We start from the raw sequence: 27,359 nt of genomic DNA, 5'->3' as shown, positions 1-27,359 counted from the left end.
CAGGGTCCACACATTAATGATGTCCTGTCCCTACTTGATCAGAGGGGAGAGGCAGGCAGGGATCCTGGGGATATGAGACTCAGATGAAGTCACATCCAAGTTCCTTCAACTGCCCGGCCCCCTCACGGGCATGGGAGGGACCCTGACTTACAGCAGAGGCCAGAGTCACCCACGGGGCCAGGGGCTAGGGGAGGACAGGTCGGCAGGGTGGAGTCAGCCTCGAGGCACCAACGAATAAATGCTTAGAGGAGCATGTGACCAGATGGGAGCGTAAATCCTCCCTGCCTGGGTGCATGGATGCTGCAAGGATGGTGGGGGGAGGGAGGCAGCAGACAGAGGGAAGCCTTGGGGCGTGGGGAAGCAGAGTCTTCCCTTTGCTGTCTCCTTCAGCCTGTGCTGCCGCCCTGTGGGGGAGCTCCATCATGATCACCACCCTCAAGCTGACCTCATGAGGGCAGGACAGAAAGCACAGAGAGGTTAGGTAACTTGCCCCATGTCACACAGCTCATGGGGGCAGAAGTGAATCCCAGCCCAGACACTCGGCCCCAGGCTCAGTGTCTCAGGCTGTTTTCCCAAATTTGCCGTGGGCCGCCAGCCTCGCCAGGAGACTTGGCCTCCTTTATAAACTTAATAAAATCCAGCTCTTTATGTCAGAATAAAACCTTGCCAGATCCTTCTAAATTGCTCCAATGTTCCAGCCCCGGGTTTCACCATGAAATCGTTCCATGTGCTCAGCCCTGGGTGTTGGCTGGGAACTCTTCTCTCTTCTGATGATTGTTTCTGACACGTTTCAGTTTGTTTGGCTTTCCTGGCCCTGTCGTGCATTGGGGTCCCAGGAGGCTGAGTGGCTGCGTTCTGTCCCCAGGCTGAGGATTAAAGGAGGGTGGGGCATCTTCGCAGGACGGCACCTTCTCCTCCCACGGCTCCCAGGGCCCTGACTCCACCCTCCAGGGCAGGGACACCCAGGGCCCCACTGCCCCCAGACCCTGCCTGCAGCTTCCCCCCACACCCCGACTCTCCACACACACACACACACACACGTCCTGTTCCCCAAGTACTCCTGACAGGCTCGTGGCCCCCAGGCTTTTGCACATCCTGTTCCCTCTCCCAGGAATGCCATTCCATGTCTTCTTCATGTGGAGAAATCCTGCTCATCCCCCAAGACCCAGGCACGAATGGAGGGTGGGGGGCGGGCTGACATATTTACCCTCCTGCCATGTGCCAAGGGCCCCGCGAGAGATGAGCACCCTCAGCCAATCCACTGCAGCCCGGGCACCGATCACAGAGTGGGCTTCATTAGCCCACTTTACAGATGGAGACACTGAGCCTCTGAGACACTGAGTAGCTTATTCAAAATCACCCAGTGGTCAGTGGCAGGGCTGGGATAACTCTGACCAGGTCAACTGACCCACACACCAGCCTTGTCCACCGCCCCAGCTCTGGGCATCCTCCTGACCCCAGGAAGGGCATCACTCCTTCCTTCATGCCTCCTCGAGCATTACTGAGCATCCTTTCCTCATGGTCATTCCCTGTCTGTCTGCCTCTGTCCCTGACTGGTCCCTCCTCAACGAGAGGAGCGACTGAATTCTTCTCTTGCTCATTTTGTGGGTCGAGGAAAGCCAAGTGGCCCCATCCCATTCCCATGTCCTTGTGCCCAACTCTGCCCTGGAGGGAGACGGACCCAAGAGGATCAAGCTGTGCTTGCCTAGGTCAAGCCTCTGTTTTGGTGTCCAGTTCACTTTTTCCCATGTTCAGTTCCTCACGAGGGGCTGGGGGGCTCAGGCAAGAGGGGTGGGTGTGTCACGTGGGAACAGACTTCAGCCCAGCAGCAGCAGCCCGAAGTGCCCAATGGTAGGACAGGTTCCCCTGTTTGATGCTGAGTTCCCCATCCCTGCAAGAGTTCAAGTTATTATAGAATAGTAAAGTGAGGGTTTCCTGCATTACCACGGGTGTTGGACTAAGGTGGCTTCCTGTGCTAAGATTCTGACTCCAGGGTGTCTATTTCAATGCCACGTTCCTCCGGATTGATTCTGTGATTCCAAGGGTTCCGTAAGTGAGGCTCCAGGTCTTCTGCAGAGGTTCCTTAATTCTGTGGCTCTCAGGCCCTTGAGTCCTCAAACGCTCCTATGATTCTAGAATTTTAGGATTCTGTGAAAGGGACCAGATGCTCAGGTTCCGTGATTCAAAGACTGTGTGAAAGCATCTGTGAGTCTGTGAAAGATGCTCTAATTCCAAGATCCCATGCATTGCAGATGCCGTGAAAGGGGCTGACAGATCTGAAAATTCTGGGCTGGGAGAGAAGGAAGATTCCAGGACCCTCCCCTCCCCGGTTTCAGCACCTGCAGGGGGAGGACACTGGGAGATCCTCTCGGCACTAACATGCGGGGTCCCAGGAAACCCCCACCTCCACACTCCCCCTCCTCACCCGGCTCACCGCCCAGGTCCCCGCATGCCGAGGGGGTGACACGGGTCCTGAAGCCCCAGGGACAGAGCCCACATGACCAGCATGTCGGTGGACGCGCCCCAGATGAGCCCTTGCTGTTCTGTCCTTGTTTTCCTGCTGCATTAATTATGAGGAGCGGCCTTCGCAAGTGGAATTTTCTGGTGCGTCTCCCTCGGGATAAGCAGCTTAGGGGCAGGAAGCCAGGGGCCCAGTTTCATTTCAGTTCTGTTTGTGTTTCCTGGTCCTCTCGCCCTGCTCCACGGAGCTCTTCACCTATATTCTCTGTTTAATCTGGGCGCTGTCCGTGGGCTCTGAGCACTGGCTGTCCTGCCGGCTTCCTCTGGTTTCTCTGGAAGGAACTGGATCCCAGGGAGGGAGACGTGCGCGACCGGAAGGGAGGGGTTGCAATTCTGGAGGAGGCCGGGTCCACAGTCGGTCCTCCAGGACGTCCCAGGGCGGCCCCCACCGGCGGCCCCCACCCACGCACCCCGACCTCGGTGGAAAGGTGGGGGTCCCAGGCACCGGCAGCAGAGAGGAAAGCAGAGGGCCACAGTCTTAGCTGTGGGGATTGGGACAAGCCACTCTCCTCTCTGTGCCTTAGAAGACGTTTTGGAAATTTTCCCAGAGCTGGCTGGGAGCACCTGTAGCCCTGAAACACTGTTCCTGTCCAGGCCACTCTGACCTCCACCAGCTCAGCCAGTGGGCATCCTTCAGCCCAGACTTGGCCTCTGGGCAATACCCAGGCTGTACCCCTCTCCTGCTTCTCCAAACCCTCTCTCCTCTTGGCCCTGGGAGCCCTCCCCATTGCCCTCTGACCCCTCTGGCCACTCCTCAGCCTCCCTCGCTGCTTCTTCCTGGGGCTCTGTCCCAGACCCCCCATCCTGCCCTTCCCTCTCTATGCCTCCCTGGGGGGCTCCTCACCCCCTGAGGCTTCAGTCACCTGTATATTTGCTAGTGACCTCAAACCTCTACCTACCACTAGGACCCGCCTCCCATCTGCCACCCAGACACCCACAGGTGCCTCAAGTCCACGGACACAGCCATGCCCGGCATCTCCCCCACCTCAAACCTGCTCCTCCACCCAGGGACCTCATGAGGGTCACCCAATCAGCCACTCAGGCTGGGAACCTGGGCACCCACCTCAACCCTGCTGCCCCTCACTGCGCTCATTTCCTTCATTGCTGACATGAAAAACCAAAGCCCCCACCGCCTCCAGCCTGCCTTGCGGCCACCACCTCCTGACTTCTTCTCCCCTCAGCCCTGTCCACCCCCCCACAGTGGCCAGGGGGACCTTCAGACCCCAGTGTGCTTGGGTCCCTCCCCTGCTCACACCCTGCACTCAGGATAACACCCAGCTCCCCAGCATGGCTCCCACAGCCGCTGCCCCCACCGACCCCATTGCCACCCCAACCACAGCAGCCATGTTTCTCGTCTTGGACTCATCCCACCACCCGATCTGCACCTCCCAGGGGAAGCTGAGAACGTCACCTGGACAGTCCCCTCCCACCCACCCTCCTTCACTGTGAACTCCTCTGGGACAGGCCCCCGATCAGATGCCCCTTCCTCCAGGAAGACTTCCTCGATTCTCACAAGGGCCACCCTCACAACAGCCTGCACTCCCCCTCCACAGCCATTCTCATGCTTCCTGGGGATGTGTGCTCAATGCTGGTTTCTCTGCTCTCCTGAAGCACCACAAAGGCAGGACCCGGACAATCTTGTTCAGCACTGTCTGCACCATGGCCTCTGGCACACAGTAGGTGCTCCGTCCCCATTTACTGGATGGATGGGTGGATGGATGGATGGGTAGATGGATGACCATGTTAGGGATGAGACATCTAACACTCAGAGCTGGTTTCGAACCCCCTAAATTGCACCAACCCTGCCTGCCCAACCAGCAGAAGACAAAAATCTCACACAGGATGAAGCCCTACTGCTCTGGGAACGTGACCTTCCTTTTTTGTTGCTCCTCACAGCCACGCCCCTGTGAGGTGGGTCTCTTGGTTTCAGTCTACAGTCAAGGATGCGGTGGCTGCACGCGCTGTCACTGCCTGGTGGGCGGCCCAGCTACCCAGCCTGCCTGGCGCAGAGCTGTGAGCACGCGGAGGGCATCCCTGCTGGGGGCTGCTCGCCTGGGGCTGTGCTGAAGCCTGGGTGACAGCTCTCTTCCCGGCTGAAAGCCACGGGTCACCTCGCCCAGAATAAGCCCCTGATGCCAGCAGTGATACTAATACTAATAGTAATACCACCATCCGCTGCGGCCGCAGCTCCGGGCCAGCCCCCCGCCCTCCGCACCTGGTTTAACCCCCGCCACAGCCCCGCCAGCCGCTACTGCTCTTCCCCACGTTACAGAGGAGGAAACTGAGGCTCACGAGGTGCAGCGAGCTGCCCCAGGTCCGCCCGTCCCGCCACCAGCAGAGCCAGGCTGGACCCCGGGGACCTCGCTCGAGCTCCCGGGCCTCCTCAGGGTCTCCCGAGCTCCAGCAGCTTCTCTGACCCTCGCGTGCGTTTGCCACCTCCACCCTCCCCCTGCACGATATTGATTTTGATTCAATCAGTCCCTTTGATTTGAAATGGCCTCTCTTTCTCAATTTGCCTCACCCTGTGCAGTAACATCCATGAAATTAAAGGTTTAATGCATTAATTGCTTGTGGATCTTTTCCTGATACCCATTAAAATAAACACATGACTGGTAAAATATAAAATATTAATGTTTGTCCATGAACCCCCTGCAGTCACCTCTCAGACCCCCCACCCCCTGGAGACTCCAGGGCTGCTGCTGGAGAGGCTGGGAGGAGGGGGAGGAGAGGAAACAGCATCTGAACAGGTAGACAAGGCCTGGCCTCTCCCAGCCCAGCCCAGCCCGGCCCAGAGAAACAGCAATTTTTTTCTCCTGGGGAGGACCCACCTTCATCTGCTGCCCCAGGCTGGGCCTTGGAAAGGAAAACACCATGGTCTCTGGAGGGGGCCCACCGACCACAGGCCCTGTGATGGAAGACCCTGGGGAGAAGGGACCAAAAGGCTGTGATGGCCCTAGTGGCCCTTTAGAATAAGATGCCCCTCCCTCCAAAAGGAAGCCCCAGGCTCCCGGGGGGGCAGAATTCCTGGTTCTGCATCACCACAGGGAAAGAAGCCAGGTGGTACCTTCTGTTCATGTGCAAAGAGTCCTGCCAGAAATGAAGACAGGAAACTGCAAAGGCAAATCTGACAACAAGAAAAAGGGAAGAGAACCTTCCAGAAAGGCAGCCACATCCTCAACCAGCTGCAGCAAACGTGGTGGGGAGGGGTGGGGGCGGAACTGGCAGAAAAGCCTCCAGGCTGGAGTGGGGGCTACAGGGATGGGTTAAGCGTGCTGAGATGGGGTGTCTGCTTCGGGCCTACTAGAGGGGATGCAGTCAAGCTGGAGGAAGTTCAGATGTAGCACTGGCAGGGGAGGGGACCCCAATTCAACTGCCCCAAAGAGTTTGTGGGGGAACGAAGTTTTTCCACTGGTAGAACCGACGTTCTCACCAAGCCTTTGGTAGAAGCAGCCGAGGAAGCAGGAAGCACTAACCCTTCACAAAGGAACAGGGAGCCTCAGAGAAGGAGAGGGACTCATCTAGCATCTCCTGTGCTGGGAGCAGGGAGCCAGCAGCAGGTCACAGGCCTGGCTTCCAGTTCCAGCTCCAACTCAAGTGCCTTGAGCAAATCCTGCACATCTCTGAGTCTCCATTTAACACCTGCAAAATCCCCCTGCTCCCCATACATAGCCCAGTGCCCTGCGCACACCTGTCTATAAAATGGGTCTGTAAAATGATCACTGTGAAGTTAGAAAATCCATGTAAAAATTTCGGCATGTAGTAGGTGCCCAAGAAACGGTAACTCAATAGAGGACCAAGGCTGCCTGGACCCAGATCCCCAGATACTGCATCCTTGTGAGCAGAATGGCCCCTTCCCAGGCCAACAAACCTGATGCCAGTCCAGCTCCAGCGACAAAGCCTCTCAGCCACGAGGCAGCTCTAAAGAGGCGGGAGACGTGTCCTCCCAGCACAGAAGTCCCCTCCCCATGTCTATCTTTCCTTATATAATTATATTTGCAACTGGGACAAATGAGGTGTTGGAATTTTCATCCCATTTTTCACAGATCTTTGGGCCAAGATATAGCCATGCAACTAAAAAAGGAGACGTTCAAAGCCATCCTCTTATTAGGGCTCAACCATCTTTCCTCTCTTGTAAATTTGCTAATGAATTGTAACTGCAAAGGTAGACCCTTTATTGAAATCTGGTAACAAATTCACTATGGGGCAAAGCTGTTCCCAAGACCTGAAGAAGGAAACAAGTGTATATTAATTAGCTTAATTCTTTACCTATTTAAAAAGCAAGAAAACAAAAATATTGGTTAGAGAGCAACTTGCCCTAGAAGGATGCTTGTTTTCCTTTTTCTGGGACTTGTTTATGACCTTCTGTTAATCAAACCTGGATCCAAGATCCCTGGGTTGAGAAGATTCCACGTGCAGCAGAGCAACTAAGCCCATGCACCACAATACTGAGTCTGCGCTCTGGAGCCTGCGAGCCAGAACTACTGGAGCCCGAGCGCCTACAGCCCGTGCTCCACAACAAGATACAAAGCCCACGCAGCGCAACAAAGAGCAGCCCCGGCTCACCACAACTAGAGAAAGCCCGTGCGCAGCAATAAAGACCCAATGCAGCCAATAAAAATAAATAAATAAATTTTTTTTAAAGTGAAAAAAAAAAAGCCTGGATCCAAGCGAACATGGGGATAACATGGAGAGGGTAGATGGAATGAGGCCCTGGAGCAGATGTGGGGAGAATTGGGATGAGTTCGCAGCAGGAGTTTGGGTTTGAAAGACCTCAAGATGCCAGCCCCCAGCTTCCTCAGAGTCTGAAAAGATGGGCCTTTTACACTCGGCCCCTCTCAGGGAAGAATAGGGTCCCCAGGAGGGCGACCATGTGGGTGAGGCTGTGCCAGGCAGGGGGAACAAGTGTAGATCAGGTTCCTTAGAAGCAGGGTAAGATGGGGGCCTGTGGGCAAGTGGCTTATGGAGGGGCTCTCAAGAGGGGGGCGATGGAAGCAGGGGAGGGAGGAGAGGCGCCAGGCAAAGCTGAGGGCTCAGCTCAAGTCTGACCTCAGCCTGAGCCCATGGGGAGCCCTGAAATGTGCACAGCACCACATGGCTGTGCTCCTTGGGCCATGAGCCAGGCCTTTTGTGCCCGAGTCAGGTGGTCATTAACTGGAGGTCACCAAGTGGGGAGAGTGTAACCTTGGCCTTTTCAGGGTGAGTTGGCAGTCAGCTCCCTTCAGCTGAGGTTAATACTCACTTCCACTAGAGCACAGGTACTGCACTGGCCCAGGGAAGAGGATCTGAGTGAGACACCTTCTTCCATGCCTGTTGTGGGTTGAATTGTGTCCTCCAAAAATTCCTATGTTGAGGGAGTTCCCTGGTGGTCTAGTGGTTAGGATTAGGATCCTGGGCTTTCGCTGCTGTGGCCCCAGGTTCAGTCCTTAGTTAGGGAACTGAGACCCTGCAAGCTTCGTGGTGTGGCCAAAAAAAAAAAAAAAAAAAATCCTATGTTGAAGTCCTAAACCCAGTACTTCAGAATGCGACCTTATTTGGAGATAGGGTCTTTACACAGGTAACAAGTTAAAATGAGATCATTAGGGTGGGCGCTAATTCAATATCACTAAGGTCCTAATAAAAAAGGGAAATTGGGACATGGATACATACACAGGGAGAAGGACGTGTGAAGATGAAGGCAGAGATCAGGGTGATGCTTCTTCACACCAGGGAATGCCAAAGATTGCCAGCAACCCACCAGAAGCAAGGAGAGAGGCATGGAAAAGATGCGTGCTCACAGCCCTTGAAGGATCCAGCCCTGCCAACACCTTGATCTGGGACTTCTAGGCTCTGGAACCATGAGACACAATGAATTTCTGTTGTTTAAGTCACCCAGTCCACTTTGTAACAGAAGCCCGAGGAAAGAAATATAAGGCCCACCTCTGACTCCAAACATCTGTAACATCTGGTGATTCTGCCCACCCAGCATCCACACCTCGCCTTTGATATAAGCTTCCTAATCTTCCTTGAGGAACCTCTGGGCAGCCCTCTAAGTCCTTGGGGGTCCTGCAGAAATCAGTAAACCCTCAGATCAAGGGATGAGTAAAGTCCTGTATCTGCCTGGCCACAGTTATTGGTTCAGAAATGAGCACGTGACCCAATCTGAGCCAATGAGGCTGAATTCTGAGACTTTCTATGGACTTGGAGACAGCAGGGTGTGAGCATGGTTCCAGCTGTAGGACCAGCTGGAGGAAATGGCCTGCTGGAATGTGAGGCCTCTGTGATAGGACTCAGCCAAGAATGGAGACCTGATGACATCATTTACTTAAGTATTCAGCTTTCATTTCCCCCATCATCCTAATTTCTATCCATGTATATATACTGCACCTAATGTATAGCTGTTTCAGATTAGTTTGGGAACATCAATTTAAAAACTACAAAGAATAGGTTGATGCAGACTGCAGTCCAGGGTGATCTTGAATTGGAAAGTCAGACTGCCTTATTAAACAAAAATTACAGTGATCATTTACTGAAGGTGAATTATCTACTACATATGCCCAGCAGTAATGCATTTGTTTTACATGCCTTACCTTAAACCCCACAATCATCCCTTTGAAGTAGGGCCTGTTGTTCCTCCATTTTTTCAATTGAAGAAATGTGTGTTACTTTCAACCAGCCATTTCTCTACCCTGATACCAAAAAAAGTGATAGGACACAGAAAGAAAACTATAGGCCAATATTTCTTATTTCTCCCACTATAATTTTGGATTTGTCTATTTCTCCTTTCAACTTTATCAGTTTTTGCTCTATGTTTTTTGACGTTCTGTTATTGGATGCATACATATTTAGGGTTGTTATGTCTTCTTGGTGGATTGATCCTTTTATCATTATGTAATGTCCCTCTTTCTTCTTCTCTCTAGTAGTTTTCTTTGCTCTGAATTCTACGTTATCTGATATTAATATGGCCACTCTTGGTTTTTTTGTTCATTTTTCAATTACCAAGGGAATTTAATGGAATCTCCACAGCCCATGACCAGAGAGATCTGCCTAAGTTTCCAGATTCTGGGAGCCAGCTCCAGGCTGGACCCTGCTTCCAGGGGACAGATGATGTCCCTACCTCAGTCCCAGGGCTTGAGGGATCCCAATGCAGCTGCTCAGACCAGAGCCCAGCCCACAGCAGTGTTGAAGACTTGGGGGTTGGAACTGGCTGATTGGCTGGGACCAGGTGCTGAGGATGGGACATCTCAGTCACCAATAAGTGAGGCTGCTGGTGAGAAGGGCTGGGTGATGCCTGTCCATCTTCATGCTTTTGTTCCAGGTAAGGAAACTGGGGCCCAGTAGGGGGTTTGGAAAGGGCAACCCATCCAGATGCCCAGAAGTTAGGTGAGGCTAGGCTTCAGCCCAGGAACCTGGCCTGGCCTGCCATGGGAGCCCCTTCCCCTTCCCCTGAGGAGGGTAGTCTGCTGGGGGTGGGGGGGGGGAATTAGCCTTGCCCTGTATGACATCTTGTTTTGACATGAGGCAGTTCACCCTGCATGGTACCCAAGGCCACAAAGCCTGGGGGTATCAGGAGGCCTGGGATCTGGTACTTCAGGTAGGAGAGGTACCTGTCCCAGCCCAGTATCAGGCTGTTGATGTAGATGACTCAGAACCGAGGTCAGCTGGTGAATTTTCTCTTCATTACAGATATTGAATACCACAGTAGATGGTTTTAAACTTTTGCCTCTACCACAAAATATGATGTACAAAATGCATGGGAGAAAGGATTGCATATTCTATTTACCCCTCCTCAGTCTGCTTTTCCTCATTCCTTTTTGAAGTTCCAGGCTTCCTTCTGCTACCATTTTCTTTCTGCTTACACAACTTCTTTTAGCCATTCTCTAAGGATACATTTGCTAGCAATAAATTCTCTTAGCTTTACTTCATCTGAAAATATCTTTACTTTCCTTTATTCCTGAAGGATATTTTCACCAGATATAGAATCCATGGTAGACAGCTCTTTTCTCTGTGTACTTGAAAAACTCTTAAGCCACTTAATTTGAGCCTCCACAGTTTCAAAAGAGATATCCCCTGTCATTCAAACTAATGTAAGTAACAAGTAGTTTCTTTCTGGCTGCTTTCAGGACAGTTTCATTGTCTCTAGTTTTTGAACATTTAATTATGATGTGACTTGGCATCAATTTCTTTGGGTTTATCCTATTTGGGATTTGCTCAGCTTCTTAAATCTGTAAGTGTATATGTTTCATTAAATTTGGGAGTTTTTAGCCATAATTTCTTCAAATATATTTTTAGTCCCACTGTCTTCTCTCCTTCCGAGACTCTAACGATATCACTGCTAGTTTTTTGCTATTGTCCCACTGGTCTCTGAAACTCTGCTTGATTTACTTGTTTGTTTGTTTGTTTGTTTTCCAGTTGTTTTCTGTCTGTTGTTCAGATTGGGTAAATCTGTTGATCTGTTCTCAAGTTCACTGATTCTATCCTCTATCATCTTCACTCTACTGTCAAGCAATTCAATGAGTTTTTATTTTTGTCATTGGATATTTTAGTATTGTGATTTCCCTTTGGTTATTTTTATAACCTATATTTCTTTGCTGAGATGTTTTTCATTTGTTTCCAGAGAATTCATAATTGCTTACTGAATCATTTTTGTGATGGTGCTCTAAAGTCCTTGTCAGATTACTCCAACGTCTGATTCATCTCAGTGTTGGCATCTGTTGATTATCTTTCTCACTCAAGTTGTGATTTTCCTGGTTCTTGGATGAGTGATTTTATTTTACTTTTTATTGTATTCTTGACATTTTGGATATTATAAGACTCTGGATTCTATTTAATCTTTTTTTTTCTTTTGGTTTGTGTGCTTGTTGGTTGGTTTGTTATTGTTGTTGTTGTTGTTGTTTTTAAGCAGCAGTTATAGCAAGAGGCCAGGTGGGTGTGTATGCTCAACTACCCCAGCATGCCTGCAAAAATAGGATACCAACTCTACTCTCTTGTTGCTGCTGAATGGGGATGTTAAGCTCAGCTTCCCACTGTGCCCTACTGACAGCAGGGACAGGGAAGCCCAGGGTTGACTCACACTACTTTGTTGCTGCAGGGTGGAGGGAGGAGCTGAGCTTCCCACTGGGTCCTGCTGACACCAAGAGAGGGGAAAGAGGGAAGTAGAGTGCCAACTAGCCCTGCCTCCCACCACCTCATTCTGCCTCATTAATGCCAGGTGGGGGTAGAGACTCTTCTCTTTGGGTCCCACTGATACCAGCTGGATGATGGATGGGGCACTGGGTGTGAATAGCTGCACCTTCTAGCACCATAAGTCCCATCACTGCCAGGTGGGAGAAGATGCTTAGCTCATGGCTAGACCCATCTGACACTTCTGGCAGGGGAATCAGAGCATCTACGCTTCCTTGCAAAGGGGGTAGGGGTGGAGGAGAACATCAGCTTTCTGCTTAATCCCACTGAAAATGCAGGGGTGTGGGGAAAGGGAAGAGTAGTTTTTCTGTCGCATTTTGACTGGAGTAAGGCAGATTTTAACCAAAAGGTTTTCTGCTGTTAGGCCACCCTTTTCCCAGTCATCTGGCTAGAGTGGCAGTTTTTTCTTGGAGATTTCTCAGTCTGTGTCTGTTTGTGGCTCTGGGTTGGAGGTTTCTGCAGCACTCTGTCAGGACATAGGGGAGGCAACAAGGAAACCACCATGTCATTGCTCAAGTTCTGAGATCCTGAGGCAGGGTACCTTCTCCTTTCCATCTGTCGGAGTCTTCCCATACTTGTTGTTGTGTTATGTGCAGAGTTATTTGTTGTAAGTAGGAAGACCTGGGAGGCCTGGAGCTACTCCATCTTGGAAGAAATGGAAGTCGCAGCCTTTACATATGTGCTGTCACTCTTAGATACGAACACAGAAGCCCTCCCAAACAATAGGTCAGCCCCCTTACATATTTCCATGGCAACACATGTGCTTCCTGTGTAGCACCATCAATTATATGTGCATATGTATGTGTGTGGTGCGGGAAGTCTTCAACTAATATCGGTTCCCACACTTCCACCTTATCAATAGAGCCCACAAGAGTCCAAGGACAGGGAGAGGTCCTGCTCACTGCTGTATCCTCTGTGCATAGCGCAGAGCCTGAAAAGAAAATGGAGAGATGCACTAAAGCACAGGGATTTGGGTGGCAGGGGCTCCTTTAGATAGAAGTCCAGGAAAGGCCTCTATGAGGTGGTGACATTTAAGCTAAGACCAGAAAGACACAACAATGCAGACATGCAGGTGAAACCCTAAGCTTCCCCAGTGACAAAGACTTACAGTGGGAATGAGTTTGATGTGCAACCAGAGCAGCAAAGAGGCCAATGGCCCTGAGGAAATAGATCATTCAGGTCTTTGTAAACCAGTAAAGGAGGGGGAGGAGAGGTCATTAAAGGATCTGTGGAGGAATAAGGGGCACAATTTGATTTGGGTCTTAGGGAGATCTCCTCTATCTACTGTGATCTGCGGGAACATAACAGGCACCCAGTGCAGAGGCTGTTGAAATACTGGATGAGAGATAGGAAATGGGGGTGGGGGGGGCGGGGAGCGGGATGCTGAGTTAGGTTAAGAGAGCAAGTTACGGGGTGGCTGGATTTGGGAATGAGCATCTTTCCATCTGCAGAAGGATGTGAGGGATAAAATTGGGACAGAGTATGGAAAGCATCAGGCATATAGCAGGTGCCCCCTATTAGAATCTGGTTTCTACCCATCTCAGCTCAAGGCTTTCACCCCATCTCAGGGGCCTCTGTAGCCAGCAGGGTCTGCACAGGCAGCTCCAGCTCTGAAGGAGATGCTGTCAGCTGGCTCCTGCAGAAGCCAATGCTTTTCCTGCACCTTCTGCCTGTGACTTGTGGTGGCAAGTACCAATTGGAGCCCAACTGTTCTGCCCTGTTGCATTCCAGCACTTCCAACACAGGGGCCCCCCCAGAAGCACTGCCCCAAAGTCTCAAGTGCTCAATCCAGCCCACCTCACTTCAGGCCAGTCTGCCAGCCACTACCTGCCAGAAATCTGGCACGTCATCTAGGCGCTGTGGCCAGGATCCTGGTTTGAATGTACAAGGGGAGCCCACGGGTTTTGAAGACTGCTCTGAGTCTGGAATCTCCACCGAGAATCATAGAGGCCACGAGCATTAGCACTGGGACCCCAGGCATCATGCACTCCAGCCCCTTCAACTTACAGATGGGGAAACTGAGGCTCACAAGGGCAAAGGTTTTGAGGCTTAGTTACTAAGAGTACTTTAGGGTCAGGTAGATCTTGGATTCACATTCTAACTCTACCACCTCGTTGTTGAGATCTTGGGCAAGGGACTTTCCTTCTCTCTTGGTTTCCTCATCTGTGAAATGTGGATAATACTAATAGCCAGCACTTACTCTGTGCCAGGCATTTATATATATGTATGTGTGCATATATATATATATATATGTGTGTATATTTTATATGATCTCCTCTTTAAATCCTCAGAGCAACTCCATGAGGCAGGTAGCATCATTACTCACTCCATCCCACATGAGGAAACCAAGGCACAGAGAGCTTATGTAACTTCATAAAGATTTACCCAGCCAGTAAATGCAGAGCCAAGTTCAAATCCAACAGGCCTGGCCTTCAAGTCTGTTCTCCCAGCCCCAATGCTGTCCTGTCTCCAGTACGTCCTTGAAGATGACCTTGAAGGTTAATTGATAAATGCCTGTAAAGGCTGAGCACAGTTCCCCAGCACACAGTCAGCGCTCAGTAAATGCTGGCTGAGGGTCAGGCCCCCCACCCTGCACAGTGGGGAGAGGTGACTGAACCAGACAGAGCCCTGAGGGGCTTCCAGGGCCACTGGGAGGAAGGAGGTGTGAACAGTCACACTGCAGAGGAGAGCCGACTGGAGAAGCTCGGGGCCACGGGAGCCCAAGGAGGGGCAGTGGAGACAGAGGAGGGGAGAGCATGTGCAAAGGCCTGGGGGTGAGGAGGGCAGCCCTGGCCCTGGGCCCAGAGAGGAGATGGGGGAGCCATTGTAGGCCCCAAAGGTCCAGAAAGGGGCACAGTGAGACCCGAGGGCTTTTTCATACTCACTCTGGGGGGAGACAGGGATTAGATGGGGGTGGGGCGGGGGCGAGCCTAGAGTTGGGGATGCCAGTGACCGGCTGCTGGGTGGGGGCTGGGCTCACATTCAGGGCCTCACTGCCTACATTTCATGGGCAGGGGACTCCACGAGAAGAGTAGGGGGTGCCCCTCACTGCCCTCTACTGATTGCTTTAGACTGGAGAGAGCGATTCCGCAGACTCCGGAGCTGCCAGGCCATGGTAAGCCCGTCTCCCCTTCTCCCCTCTCCTTGCCACACCCCGTCCCCTCTCCCTCCAAGGCTGTTCCAGCGCATTAAATGGTGAGTGGCCTCATCACTGAAGCCTCTGGCTCGCTAGCAGGCAGCTGGAGGGGCTGGGGGACCACTGAGGAGAGACCAGACTGGGTGGGGAGGGGAGCAGCAGAGCCCGGGCAATAACAACCGTCTGCACGGCACTTTCTGCTGAGTTCCGGGTATTCCGATCTGCACACAGACATCCTGGGCGTTTTTAATCACCGACAATCCCATTTGATCTTCACCACCTGCGTCTCTGTGCTGCTATTACAGTGGGCCCCGTTTCAGACTGTGGCTGGAGGCACAGAGAGGGGAAATGACTTCCTCAAGGTCAGACAGATGCAGGTGGCAAACCACCCCAATACCAGCAGCCACATGGATGGAGCTCCTCCCATGTGCCAGGCTGTTACCTGCAGTACAGGCGGAGCACTTATAACCCTAGCAGGGAGGCACCATTGTTATCCCACTTTATAGACAAAGAAACTGAGGCACAGAGAGGCCAAGGTACTTGCCCAAAGTCACACAGCTCCACCTTTCTTACTCTCAGACCCTGTTCCTTCCACACTGAGATGGAGTTGGGGTCTTCTGGGGAAAGGACCAAGCCTCACAGGGGTCCAAGGTGATGACATCCTTCCCCTCCTCATATGATGCCCCTCCAGGAGTTCTGGGGTCAATGAGGGGCCAGGGCGTGGCACTGATGCTGAGACTGGCACAGGCCTACAGTGAGCCCTTTAGAAGCACGAGGGAAGAGGCCCCTCCTCTGACCCAGAGCCCCCTCCCGCCCCCACCAGGCCAGCTGACCCTTGTCCTCCCTCAGTCTCCCACTCAGGGCTCAGAGTCTGAAGGACTTCTGTGATCCCAGGCAGGCAGGAAGCCCACAGTCATCTCCTCCTCTGAGGCCATGGGTATCTGATGGTGACTGTTGTGACATCATTGGAGAATGTCCAGCCGGGAGAGGGGACTGGCCAGGCCCATCCAGAGCATCCCAACTCATACCGGGATAGAGATGGAGGGCATGCTCATTCTCAGCTTTTCTCTTGGAGGGTCCTGCCTAGGGAGACATGGGGATGGGCTTTCCAGAAGCTAGGGCAGCTGGTCAGAGAGGATGATCTCTCTGGAGTGGCCAAAAACATGGTTCCTCAACTGAACCTTTGCCTCCTATGGGAGCTGATGGCACCATGGGGGCTACCTCTGCCAGGGAGAAGGTGCTGGAGGCAGGAGGGTCACGGAAGAGCACAGGCATGTATGACAGTAGGCTCGGAGGTACACGTGGGGGTGTATGTGCAGATGGGTGAGGTGTGTACATGGGGTGTGGGGAGGGAGGCCAATGGGGGGGTATGTGACCATGTCGAGTGTTTGCATAGGTGTGAGACTAGGTGTGTCCCAGGAAAGGGTAGAGACAGGGAACCCAACCTTCTCCTTTCTTTGACCACTCAGGGAGCCTGTGAGCAGGAGTCAGGGGTATAGTAAGGGCCAGAGAGGACCTCGGTGGGGGAAGCCGCATGATAAGCTGTCAACGAAAGATCTGGGAGTTCTAGTCCCCAGAGGACCTTGCTGTGTGACCTTTGGCACATCCCTTCCGCTCTCTGAGCTCCCCGTCCTTATCTGCATAATGGGGATCATCCCAGATCAAGATGCTTTGTTCATGCTCATGTCTGTTACTGCTGGGACGTGGGGCCAGGAGAGGCCAGGAGAGGCCTGACCTCAGGCTGGGAAATGGAGGCTGAGAGGGGCCTGGGCTGGTGTTTACAATGGGCTAGTGACAGACAACGAGTGGCTGGTGACCAGGACACTGGGGCAATTCCCTGCAACTTAAAAGCTCGAAAGAAACAGCTGGAGAGCATGGCAAAGGCATTTCTACCTCCCAGAGCACAGGCTGTCGGGATGGAGTGTCTTATGCCAAGGCTGTGACTGGATGTATTTCAATTTGCCAGCATTCATTATTTACTCTCTGCTCCGTTCCACAGAAGATTTAGAGGAGCTTACAGCCAAAGGCCATTCAGTAAAGTGATGAAACTCGATAGAAACACACAAGTCAGGACCAGAGGACACAAGTCTGCCATCAGCACCTGGATAACAGGTTCAAGGCCACAGGGGATCTCAGAGCATCCTGGTGACCCAGGGGAAAGGGCACAGAATCATTCCTTCCATCCCATTTCTAGCTTTTCTGTTCTTTACCTCAAAACCCAGTGTTGTAGCTTCTGTGTCATTTTACCTGGGCCTCTGAAAGAGCTCTGGTCGTAGGCACCCCAGGACAAAGATCCAGGGCCCAGGGCTGGCATTTGGAGCCTTAGCCATTTCCCTGGGGACAGTTCCATGGGGTGGAAGGGAGGTCTCCCAGTCCCCTTGTCATCCCCTCCCAGAGTCCCCGATACTTCTCCCTTAAGGCCTGTCCCACACCCTGCAGCCCCGGAATTAGGGATTTATGATACTTTGGGCTGAAGGGACCAGATGACAGAGGGCCTTGTAGGCCATAGTAAGGAGTGTGGGCTTTATTCTAGACTCCTCAGGCATACAGTGAGGGGTTTTAGGCAAGGGAAGAGGGGCAGGATCTGGGTTTATCATTTACAAAACAATTTGTCTGTAACAAGAGGCAGAACCAGGATTGACCTAGGTCTGTCTGCCTAATTTCCAAACTCACACCCAGCCCACGTGACATGCTGCCCTCCTCCACCCACCCCATCTTCTGTGACCAGTTCAGGGCCCTGGACCCCCTCCTCTGTCCCAGGGATGGATGACATGCTGTGTGACCTCGAGTCAGTCTCCTGCCCTGGCTGGGCCTCAGTCTTCCCCTCCCCTCTCCTTCCCTTCCCTCCCTGCTGACGGGGTGACGTGGGGGTGGGCGCGTGGAGGACCCTGGCGTGGGCCTGGCTGGGGCCTCAGGAGGGAGCTGGCTCTGGGGTCAGGGTCCTGGGCCTGCTCTGGACTCGCGCTGACCCCCAAGAGCCCCGGGCAGACCACAAGTCTCCGGGACCCGGCTTCCCCACCTGGGAGCTGGGAATCAGACCTGCCCCACCTCCTTACTGCCGGTGCCTTGAGGTTGTGCCAGGGCTCTTGACCCACCTGCGCTCTGAGTGCCCGTGAGGGGTGACCCGGCTCCTCTAACGGACCCCTCACCCGGGGGCAGTCTGGGTGGGTGGGGGGGGCCGCAGTGGCCCCTGCCCCGGCCACTCATTCCCTCCCAGGCACAGGGGCACGCAGAGGGCTGTCCCCGCAGGGGCGGAGGGGCCTGCAGGGTGGGTGGCAGGGGGCCTGCGGTGGGAGGCTGTCTGCAGGGGTGAGCGCGGCAGTTACCTTGAGAGTGTGTGTGTGTGTGAGTGTGTTTGTGAATGTGTCTGCGTATGTACCTGTGTGTCAGTGTGTGTGCGGGAATACATGTGTATGAGTGTCCGCATGTGTGTATATGCCTGTGTTTGTAAGTGCATGAGTGTGTCAGTGTGTTTCTGTGTGTGAGTGTGTGTATCCGCATGTGTGTGTCTGCACATGTGAGCGTGCAGTGTATTTCTCTTTGTGAACGCGTGTGTGTGACTGTGTGAACGCTCTGCTTCCCTCCAGGCCCTTTCCCCACCACCTCCTCCCCCCAGCAGCAGGCTCGGGGAAGGTTCTAGAAGGGGCCTCGGGTCCTAGTCCCCAGCGACTGAGCCCGGCCAGCCCTTGGGGCAAGGAAGGCCCTTCTGACCTGTGGGTCCCCGGCCAGCCCCGCCCCCAGCAGGGAAAGCACCAGGCCCCTCCCCGCTGGTGGTGCCGCCCGGGCCCGGCCTTGTGGAAGGACCGTGGTCCACCTGTGCTGTTCTCTTTGCACGCTGCCAGGAGAGACCACTATGCCTACTCCTACTACCCGTAAGTACAGCACGTGCCTCGGGGCCCTGCCCCCTGGGGAGCCCCGCCCCCACCCCTGCCTGGCCTGGGGTCAGCCCCTCCTCCACCACCACCCTGTCTCTGAGCTTCCCTCCTCTGCTGTGTGTCGGCTCTCCCTGTCGTCCTCCTGCGTGGAGATCACGAGCGCTAGCTTTGTGGTCTGAGTCTTGGGTTCAGACCCGGCTCTGCTGAGCTGCCACAGGCAAGTCACTCAACCTCCCCAAGCCTGTGTCCTCTTGCCTCCAAGGCAGCCCCTTGTGTCTTGAGCCAGTCCTGCTGGTCGGGACCTCCTGACGTCAGAGCACAGTCCACCTCCAGGAAGGTCCTCACCCGGGTCCCGCTCTGGGTCCACAGCCATGTGCACGTGCACGTGTAGGGGGCAGACACACGGCAGCTCTCCCCACGGTGCACACGGCTCCCAGGGCACCACCAGCCCTTCTCCCACTGGTGACCCCAGCTCCTCAGACCCACCGTTTCCTGGGCGCCTCCCCTGCGCTCAGTTCTTCACACAGAATCCTCACAACCCTGAGAAGAGGCACTGTGATCACCCCATTTTACTGATGAGGAAACTGAGACTCAGGGAGGTTAAGGGACTTGTAAGAGGTCACAGGACGTGCAGAGCTAGGGTTACAACCCAGGCCCCCATCTGACTTCATGGCCTGCCGATGCTGCTCTGTTTTCTGCCTCTGTGATCTCTGACCTTGCAAGCCTTCCAGGACATTCCCCTGCACCTTGTCCCCTCTCAAAGCAGGCTCAGGTGGCCTCTCACCTCATCCCTGGACCCTCTTCTTGCATCGACGTCACCCACTGTCACACTGGCTTTTCCAGCAACCATACCCCTGTCAACTCACGGGGAGCCACCAGCTCGGCTTTTCCAGGAGCTGCTGACAAGGCAGCTCGCCCTCCCTCTCTACTTTACAGCTGATTTTGAACCTAAATGAAGAACTTTTCCAAGTGTCCGAGTTACACAGCATTTGCTTGATCTCACCCTGAGATCGACTGGAGGCCACAGTGTGAGGTGTCCCTCCTGGTTCTGCCTGGGGATCTGGCTGGTTGGTGTTTCAAGTTCTTCTTCCAAGTAGACCAGGAGGCCTGGGAAAGAACAGAGCCCTGTGTTACACCACTGCAGACTGCCTTCTAGCCTAGTATCTACTCGTGACAGGTCCTCCTTGGTCACCATTGTTCAGCCAGCCTGACAGTCTGTCCTCTGACCATGGCGCTCTGTCTGTCTTCCTTGTGGTTTGCTGATGTCTGTCCTGTCCCTCCCTCTCCCTGTCCCCTTTCACATCTCTCCTTGTCATGGTCCCTTTACTCTCTCTTCTCCTCCCCATCCTCCTCCTCCTCTGCACCTTCCTAATTCTTTTTCCCCTTCCCTCCTCCCCGCTCACCTCCCTTTCTTTCCCTCCCTCCCTCCTCCACCTATATTCTCTCACATTGTTCAAGGTCACAGCCACAAGGCTTCTCATGACCTGCCCTCAAAGGGCTCTTTGGCTCTTCCCTAGACCACAGTGAGTATGATGCCCAGAACCTGGCAAGAGGGGCGTTCAGAGGTCATCCTGTCCTTCCCCTGCCCCAGGCACCTCCTGAGGTAGGACAAGTTGGTTGGAGTTTTCCATCTGGGAAGATCAACTCATTGGCCTCCTCATCCCTATGAATGATCAGTGTTTCTGAGCCCCATAACCTAGAAGGCTTCTCTCAAGTCTGCCCTGCATCCTTCGTGCTATAGGGCTAAGCAGGTAAACAGCCTTCTCGTCTCCAGCCTTCCCTATGATTGGGCCCCCAGCTCTTCTCCAGCATCAGCATGGGTCCCAAGTCCTTTCCCCTTCGCCTTGTTTGGCACCTCAGTCATGGAGCTGTGCCCACTGCTGCCCCAGCCCAGCCTTCTTGCCCCTTCTTCCTGGCCTCCAGGCTCCCCTCCTCCACCCTCCTGAGTGAACAAATCAAGCCCTTCAGTGGTCTTCCCCATATCAGGTGATTTCTGTATTACCCCTAGCCAACACTGAAGCATCTATTGTGCTCCTACGGGGTACCAGTACTCACATGTGAAATACAAAGAAGACAGAGGTATTATCCTGGTACTGAAGAAGCTTTAGGAAAACTTAGGACTTAGACACTGACACAGAGCTATAAAAGGAGTGAGGAATAATTAACCCTTTACTGGGCACTGCCCTCGTCCCACCTAATAAATATTAAAAGCAACACCCAGCAGGATCAAACTGTTTCCAAGTAACTTAACCATGTCCCAGAACAAAGCTCAAAAATATTTATAGGAACACAAAAATATCTGGCCTCCAACCAGGTAAAACAGACAATGTCTGGCACCCAATCAAAAGTTACCAGACATTCAAAGAAGCAGAAAAATATGTCTGCTAATGAGGAGAGAAATCATTCATTTGAAACTGATCCAGAATGCAGAGCATGGTCAAAGGTCAGGTGGCTAGGAAATTCAAGCTGTGCTCAGGAGACTGGAAGAGGGTCTCAGCATCTTCTATGTCCCTTCTCCACTCACCACCCACAGACCCAGTCTCCATCTCTGTCCTTTCTTCTCCAAGGAGTAGGGACCTAACTCCTGTGGTTTATATCCTAAAGTCACATTAATTTTGACCCTTCCTTAACATGCAAGTTTTTTTTTAATGGACTTAGGGAACACACTTAGCATCCAGATTTGGATTCTAATACCTTTTCCCAACAAAAGGAACCAAGAATTCTTGGAGAAATGGCTGATTCTAGGACTAAGTCAGGAAATGTACAAGATGAGCCTGGAGTATCTTGTAGTGCCAGAAAGTAAGTAGGAAGTGTTGAACACATATACGCACAATGACGGGAAAATGTCAAAGGACCAAAGCCAGAAACAGTTGAGCAACAAAGTAAATAAAGTCGTATCAGATTGTAACCCCAAGTATAAATAAATATTCATGAGTCCATAGTATTTTAATAAATGATTGAATAAATTAATAAATAGAGACGATTAGACAAATCTGCCATGCAGAAGAATTCAAAATAATTTAGGTAGATTCTCAGCACTCAAGGAGGTGGAACTTACCTCCTCCCTAAGTGTGGGCTACACATCATGACTCCCTTTCCACAAGTGCAGTATGAAAAGGGGAAAAGAGGAAACTTTTGTAGAAAAGCCTGACAAACACTACCTTAGCAGGTGATCAGTTAATATCATCACTGAAAAGTCATGTTGATAGCATGTACTCTTAATATCATCAGATGAGAATGGCACTTTCCACCCAAAAAATCATAACCCCACTATAATCATGAGAAAGAAACTGAACAAACCCAACTGGAGGTCAACGGATGATGCTGGGACAACTGAATATTCGCATGCAAATGTGGACCCCTACCTCATGCCATATACAAAACTAACTCAAAATGGATCCAAGTTTTAAAAGCAAAAGTTAAAACTATAAAACTCTTGGAAGAAAACAGGTGTATATCTTTACAACCTTGGATTAGGCAATGGTTTCTTAGATATGACACCTAAAGCATAAGCAACAAATTTTGACTTCATTGAAATTAAAAGCTTTTGTGATTCAAAGGATACTCTCAACAAAATGAAAATAGAGCCCACCGAATGGAAGAAAATATTTGCAAATCATATATCTGATAAGGGCCTAGTGTCTGATATATATAAAGGCCTCATAACTCAACAATAAAAAGGCAAATAACTCAATATGTAAATGGGCAAAGAATTTGAATAGATATTTCTCCAAAGAAGATATACAAACAGCCAGTAAGCCTCATATATTACTGTGGGAATATAAAATGGCACAGCTGCTTTGGAAAACAATTTGACAGTTCTTCAAAAGTTAAACAAGAAATTTGAAAATATATAGTCAAGCAAAAATCTTACACACAAATGTTATTTCAGCATTATTCATGATAGCAAAAAAGAGAAACAACCCAAATGTCCATCAAGCAGTAAAGAGAGAAACAAGGTGTGATGATTCATACAATTGAATATTATTCTCCATAAACAGCAATGAAGACCTTACATTCATTAGGATGGCCACTATTTTTCAAAAAAATGGAAGGTAAGTCTTGGTGAGGATGCAGAGAAATTGGAACATTTTTGCACTGTTGGTGGCAATGTAAAATGGTGCAGCCACTATGGAAAACAGTATGGCAGTTCCTCAAAAAATTAAAAACATGAATTTTTCATATTCTTTTGAAATTACCATATGATCCAGCAATTCCACATCTAGATATATATCCAAAAGACTTAAAGGCAGGATCTCGAAGAAATCTTTGTACATCCATATAACAGCATTATTCACGATAGCCAAGAGGTGGAAGCAACCCAAGAGTCCACTGACAGATGAACGATAAGCAAAATGTGATATCTCCATAGCGTGGAATATTATTCAGCCATAAAAAGGAATGGAATTCTGAACGGTGCTGCAACATGGATGAACCCTGAGGACGTTATTCTAAATGAAACAAGCCAGTCACAAAATGAAAAATACGGTGTGATTCCGCTTATGTGAAGGATCTCGAGTACTTAAATTCATAGAGACAGAAAGTAGAAGGGGGGTTGCCGGGAGCTGGAGAGAGGGGAAGATGGGAGCTGTTTAATGAGGCTCACATTTCAGTTTTGCAAGATTAAAAAGTTCCGGAAACTGGTTGCATAACAATATGAATATGCTTGACATTCTTGAACTGTACACTTAAAAATGGTAAGTTAAAGATGGTAAATTTTGTGTTATACATATTTAACCACAATTGACAATTTTTTTTAATTTTTTTAAAGGCATGTAGTCCTGATCCATGCTACAACTCCTGGAAAACATTATGCTAAGGGAAAGAAACCAATCACCAAAGGCCCCATGTTGTAGGATCCATTTTATATGAAATGTCCCAAACAGGCAAATCCATAGAAACAGAAAATGGATTAGTGGTTGCCGGGGGTTGAGGGGGAGGAGGGTTTGGGGGGGTGACTGGTAATGGCCACTGGATTTCTTTCTGGGGTGATGTAAATGTTCTGGAATTAAATAGTGATGATGGTTGCACAACCTTGTGAAATACTAAAAACCACTTTAGAAGGGTACATGTTATGGCAAGTGAATTAACACCTCAGTTTTTTAAAATCCCAACTGAGAAACATTCCACGAATTACCTGACCACTAATCCTCAAAACTGTTAAATTCATCAAAATAAGGAAAGTCTGAGAAACTGTCACCGCCAAGAGAAACCTAAGGAGACATGACACTAAGTCCTAAGTGGGATCATGGAACAGAAAAAGAACATTAGGTAAAAACTAAGCAAATCCAAAAATGGGATAGACTTTAGTTAAGAATAATGTATCGATATTGGTTCACTATTTATAGCAAATGTGCTATACTCAGGTATGATGTGAATAATAGGAGAAACTGGGTCTGGAGCAGATGAGAATTCTCTGTACTATCTTTGCAACTTTTCTGTAAATCTAAATCTATTCTGAAATATTAATAAAATGTTTATTAATTTAAAAAGAAATCGACTTAACATAGCGAGGCAAGTTGTGGCAGGCTGGTGGGAGGGAGCTTGCCGGGAATTTACCTTACTATTGAAATTTGAGCCCCACTGACTTCAAAGCATCGCCTGGAAAGCCCCCAGATCCCTCTGGGCCTCATCCACTCTGAGCTCTTGATCCTGCTGGGTGCCAGCGGATTGCACCCAGACGGTCTGCCGCGTTAAGTGCCAGTTTCTCTCATCATCAGCTGATAAAGGCTTCTTTCTCAGAAGAGGGACAATAGGGGAAGGCTGATGGACAACAGGACCCCAGAGTCCGACAGGGCTGGGTGTGAACATCAGTGCTGCCACCTCCCTGCTTGGGTGGTCAGGGAGAGCCTGTCTTCCTGGGCTCAAGGTACACAGGGCTGAGAGCAGTGTCATCACTCACCGCCCCGTCCCTGCTCGCCAGCTGTATTTACAGAACATCTTGTGTCGTCCTTGGACTCAGCCAGGATGCTGCCCTGCCATCACCCTGACCAGGTGGTGCTATTTGCTTGTCCTCAGCTGGCCAGGAGCTCTTCCTGTGTCCGCTCTCGAGCCGCTGAGAGCGGCCAGCCCTTCAAAAAGCCTTCTCACACCCCCTCCTCCACCTGGAGAGTTTTGTTGCGCTGTCAACACAGCTTCCATAAAGAGCATGAGTAACACTTTGTCACCCAGTCCCCCCTTTTGGAGCTCCTGAGAGCCCCTGGAGCAGCAGAAAATTCTCCCTTGACATCCATGCACATGTGATGTGTGTTGACTGCAGAGGCCTCTTAAGAATCATCTCTCCAAAGCTACCGTTCAAGTCCTGGTCCAAATCCTTACACTAAGGCGGATTAAGGGCAGGTCAAGCACTGCTCTTGTCAGCTCCTTCTTTCCTCTGAGAAGCTGCCCTCGGCTTTCTGGGACTCAGTGGGTGTCTGACTTCACAGTAAATTCTAATAATACCAACAGCTGCTGTCTGTGGGCATTCATCAGATGCCAACAATGGACTGGGTATTTCTCATGCATCATCTCATTTAATAATCACAGTACCTCTATTGGATAGTAATGACTTTATCCTCATTTGGCACATAAGAAAACTGAGGTTCAGAAAGGGTTAGTAGTTTTCCCAAGGACACACAGCCAATAAGTGGCACAACTGGGATTCGAACTCAGACGTCTTAACAGATTCCTTGCTCTTAATCACCCCATCACACTTTTTATCTAAAGATGTTTAGTGAAATAAGCAAACAAACAAAAAACCTCCTTGGAAAAAAAGAAATTTGGGAAGTGTTGCTACTTCTGTTCTCCTCCTGGAGTGTCACAACACACGTTAGCTTGTTGCAAGTCCTGAGATGTCCTGCAGGGAATGGACCTGTTTCAACTGAAATTTTCCAGATTCATTTTAAAAAGTTGATCATTTATTTTGTAAATGGACTACCATTTAATCATCTTGCACAACCGGTCTTCTCTGGAACACACTTTGGGAAACACTACCTTTGACAAGTCACTCCTTTCCAAGCTTCAGTGGAGCTTCTGGCCATGATGGAGTCCTGGATGGGCTTCCCTCCCACTGTAAGCAACTATATAAAACAGGGCAAAATACATGAAACAACTGTTTTCAGATCTTGGGCAACAGGCAGCTTAGGACTGTGGTCCCTGAGAAGAAAAACAGCACAAGGTGAGGCCTGCGATTGTGAGTGTCGGAAGCTCGGTGTGGCTGAGCAGGGGTGTTTTGCAATCCCAGGACCTGCTCTAGGGACCAGGGTGGGATGTCCTTGGGGATGCTGACCAGCAGAGCCAGGGAGTGGTGGTCTGGGGGAGGGGACAGTTTCCCGGGGTGTGGGGCACTGTGAACCTCTCCACCTGTTCCCCGTGGGCTCAGCCTCCACACAGGCTGACAATGGAAATGCTTGCGCAGGAGAAACGCCTCTATTCAGGGGCTTCCCGTGAATGTGCGGAGGGTGTGGCGGCAGCAGCTAATTTTGGGACTGCTTGTCTTTGAATGGGGTGATTGCTGGGAGTTGTCAATGTTCCAGATTGTTCCCTGGAAGAGGGGGAGGAAGGAGGGATGTCATGGGCTCTGCTGAGCACTGCCCCCTGCAGGCAGCGGGTGAAGTCACAGGGGGTGGGCCCCGCAGGGGATCCCAGGAGGGTGAGGGGACCACGGGATCACAGCCAGCAAGGCTGAGCCAGAAGGACCCTTGGAGGTCACGTGAACCAATCCCCTCATTTTACAGATGGGAAAACCGAGATGCAGCAGGGAAGGGGCTCGCCTAGGGTCACACAGGGTGGGCCCAGCCAGCTACTTGGCTCCAGCAAACAACTCAGGTGTCCTCCACCCTGGCCGTGCTCCCTTCCCTCCTGCGGCCCCTGAGTCCACGTGCGGTTCCCCCCGCTGGGGCCTGTGCGTATTAGAAACCCCTTTCCCTTTCTCTGACTGCAGGAGACCAGCGCAGTGGTGGGGTCACTGAGGCCAGCAGCCTCCTGGGGGCTCACTGCGGCGTCCGTGTGGCCGGAAGGGCTCCCCGTACCACACGGGGCAGCTGCATCCCGCGGTGCGTGTGGCCGACCACTTATAGCACATCAACCAGATGAAGAGGGCGGAAGGCTACAGCTTCAAGCAGGAGTATGAGGTGCACGAGGTGCCCCAGTCCAGCCAGGGCCCCTCGCCAGGGCCTCCCCGGCTCCTTCCTTCCATACCTCTCCCACAGGACGGTCATGGACAAAGTAGGAGATGGTGGGTATAAACAGGGGATGATGCACTAGGAGCTCAGCTGGCCGCGGCTGGCAGCACCCATCCTGCTATCTTCAGTCCCACCTCTAGGGGCAGGTCGGGTGCCGCAGGGTCGGTCTAACCTGCCATCACCCTGGTTGCCCTCCACCTCAGAGCAGCACCCCTGCCCCAGCCTTGAGCTTACCCTGTCCTCTTCATGATCCCCCTGTGCCCGCCCGGGAAATCTCAGGCTCCAGCCCCCTCCCCCGGCCTCCCATTCTCCCCTCCTGTTCCAGAAACCACACATCTTCCCCCGCTCTGCAAACCTGGAGGCCTACCTGTATGGAGAGGCCACCCACCCTGCAGGCAGGTGCTGGACCCCCTACAAGGAGATACAGGTCACTGACATCGACCCTCAGAGTAACCTCTCTGCCGTGGAGAGTCAGTTCCAGGGCGGGGGCTTGTGTGCGTGCGTGCG

The 27,359-nt window shown here is 51.6% G+C and overlaps 1 pseudogene; it reads right to left on the bottom strand.

Annotated features, from left to right (window-relative positions):
• Positions 1 to 26,717, bottom strand: part of LOC130853600 (ribose-5-phosphate isomerase-like) — a 103,895-nt pseudogene extending 77,178 nt beyond the window's left edge.
• Positions 26,718 to 27,359: the final 642 nt, after the last annotated feature.

This window comes from Hippopotamus amphibius, chromosome 1 (genome assembly GCF_030028045.1).
Source record: "Hippopotamus amphibius kiboko isolate mHipAmp2 chromosome 1, mHipAmp2.hap2, whole genome shotgun sequence".
NCBI lineage: Eukaryota > Metazoa > Chordata > Mammalia > Artiodactyla > Hippopotamidae > Hippopotamus > Hippopotamus amphibius.
The sequence above is the reverse complement of the archived record's forward strand: the minus strand, read 5'-3'. Positions and strand labels throughout refer to the sequence as shown.